Raw genomic sequence first — 3,064 nt, 5'->3', positions numbered from 1 at the left:
CCTGGATGTGATCCTGTGCAACGTGCTCCAGGTGACTGCTTGAGCAGGGGAGTTGGACTAGATGATCTCCAGAGATGCCTTTCAACCTCAACCATTCTGTGCTTCTGCGAAGGACCAGAAGGGTCCCGAAAATTGCATCACTCCTGGAGCGGAGCAGGAACTGAGCGCAGTGCATTGATTGCTGTGAGCAAAGGAGTTGACCAACAAGACACTGGAGACAAGAAGGTGTACTGATATCAATCAGATGAGTTTTCCARAGGAGGAAAAGGAAGTACAGGGGGCCTTGCATCTGGCCGTATATACATAGAAATGCCAGGACTAAGGAAGATGCAGAACAGATGCATGGACATCCATCCTGGGTACTAGTCTTTCCTTCTGCACAACAGGAAATTGTTCCCAAAAAAGAAGCAAAAGAAACGCCTCTCACCTCAGGTTCTTCCTGCAGACCAAGGGTTCCCCCCCAGCAGTCCCTTGAACAGGCCAAAGTTTGCTCCTCTCAAGTCCAGGGTCTGTATTCTGCTACTGTCCTTCCTCACTCCCCTCAGGATCTGGGACTCCACTTTCTTGTGGTCACTGTAGGCAAGTCTGACACTATCCTATCCCTGATCACTTCCTCCTTATTTGCAGTTTCCAGATCCGGGAAAGCATCAGCCTTATCTGCCTTGTGCATCTCCATCTGCTCACGCCTGTGCCCCAGGTGCATTCACTTGTGTATATTTGGGCTGCAGAGCCTCAGCTGTGGCACAGAGCACAGACCGGTCATGGTGAAAGATGTTACCAAGGGTCGAGGACACTGTGTGTGCAATGGCCCCACTTCAGAGCAGAGACATGCTGGCATGGATAGCAGGTGGCAATTTAATGGTGCAAGGAGGTTCCCTCTGAGAGAGCAAAGCCTGCAGTGCCCAAGGCCAGCGAGAGACAGAGCTGGGTTGTGCAGAAATGGCAGGAGAGGGGTTGGCTGCCTGAGCTGACTCTGCGGCACCTTGGTGCCCTGTGACAGAAGTGAAGCAATCTTCAGGCAGGACAAGAGGCCCCAGAAGAAGTCCCTGGGCCTGGGCAGCCTGTGATCCAGGCACCCTGAGGTCATCATTAGCACAGTCCCAGTTCATGTCATCCAGGTGTGAGAAGAGTTTCAGAAGAGAAGAGCAAAAAGGGTTTGAAAGTGCAGAGACTAGAGTGGAGACCTTGGTGTGATGTGCCTCCCATCTATGCAACACTTTTTGATGTAGATGGGATGAACTTTGCCTGAAGGCAGTGGTGGGATTCAGTTGTTTGGGCCCTGGTAGGAAAACTGAGTGGCCCTGGGGTGCTTTCCCAGCAACCACTCCAAAAGGACATGGTTTTCCGGTAGGTCCCATGATGTATTTGCTAGAGACCTGGGGTTGTGCTGGACCCTCCTGGCATTGGACATGGCCCTGCCTATGGCCTATCTTTATGTCACTGAATCCAGTGTCTGCACTGAATTGCATTTGCTGTTTGCATTGTACAGATCTGCTTGTGTCTCAGCTTCAGAGTGAGTGGAGCTCTAGCTGCAGTAGGCATCTAGGGTCATTTCAGATGGCCAAGGCCATTCCCCACCTGGCCCCCAACTCAGGTTCTAGAAGGATGTGGGTGTCATAGTTGCTCTGTCAGAGCAAGCAAACGCTGACACATGCCTTGGACCACCTCTGTCTCTGCCAATGTCATCAGGTATTTGTGTGTGACCAGCTGACTCCCACCCTCCATCTCCAGTGATTACAACAGGAGCTTAGACAAGGAGCTCCTATGCAGACACCTCTGTTGTGCTCACTTCAGGTTTGGCAGAGGGAATCTCACGTTCTGTGTGTTTGTGGAGTTCACGGGAGGGATCTGAATCCCACTCCAGCCCACGGGTTTCTAACCTGGCATAAGGTGCCCAGACAGACTCATCTGAATCAACACTTGAACCATGGGGAAATGAACTCCCTTCTTGTCCGCTTCTAGGTGTCCTGCCTAGTGAAGGCATAGGAATAGGGGCTTCCGGGTGCTGATGTTTCCACCTCGCGTAGACAACCATCCTCTAATGAGACAAATTCCAATGCTGAAATCAGTCTTCCTTCAATAGTTAGAGGGTGACCATGAGTGATTATTTTAGTTTATTGGAGTGAACGTTTCCCAGGAGGAGGGAGCACAAGGGACAGAGAAATTCATGAGCTCAGCTGGGCCTCTGCTCCTGAGCGGGGCCAGGCTCCGGGGATGGAGCGAGCTCATGGCAACCAGGCAGCACTGCCCAGACACAGCTGTGTGCAGGAGCAGCTCCTCTGCAAAGAGCAGCAGGGCTCTGGGCACTGCCTGCTGCTGCTGACAAGAGAGGTGACATGGCAGAGAGAAGTGCAAGGCAGTGTGGAGTGGGAGGCCGGAGGAGAGCTCCTTGTGGGAGAAATCTTCACAGCCCCTGACAAGGTAAGTCTCTGGCTGCAGGGCAATGCTACTGAGTTTCATGGAGGGGTCTTCTGAACCCATCCCATCCCATTACTGATGGGATTTTTAGCTTCTCTCTCCTGCCTTCTCCAGTGCAGAGGAGGGGGAGATGCTTCAGAGCAGGGATTCTCTACCATACCATCTCAGGGACAGGGCATCCTACTCCCTTCTCCCAAGGAAGCTGCATGGGTGTGAAGCTGGGGTGTGCACACAGGTTTGGCCAGTACTGTAACTCGGAGCACTGTCCCTGCGTCCCAGGTTGCTGTGTTCCTGGCTAACTGACTCTGCTGACTGCGAGGGTCAGAACTCAGCCTGCCTGGGGAGCTCCCCACGGTGCTGCCAGGAGAAGCTCTCGGTGGGTTGAGCGACCTCTGTCAGGGCAGGTTCATTCTCCCTTTGACAGGGTGCTGTGTGAGTCAGAGCTGCTCATAGCTCTAGCTCATGCACAGAACATTTCCGAGGGGACTTTTCAAAAGGAAAGTGAAGGCAGGGATTTCCTGAAAGAGAAGCCAATTTCCTGACATGGTGCTTTACATTTCCTACCACCTGGCAAGGGAAAATGGAAAGGGAGCTGTCAGGCTTGGACAACAGACTGAGACTCATGAACAATTTCCAGGAGCAGCCA

The sequence above is a fragment of the Apteryx rowi genome, unplaced genomic scaffold, assembly GCF_003343035.1.
Source record: "Apteryx rowi isolate R43461 unplaced genomic scaffold, aptRow1 scaffold_1666, whole genome shotgun sequence".
In the NCBI taxonomy this organism is placed as follows: Eukaryota; Metazoa; Chordata; class Aves; order Apterygiformes; family Apterygidae; genus Apteryx; species Apteryx rowi.
This window is presented reverse-complemented; position numbering follows the sequence as displayed.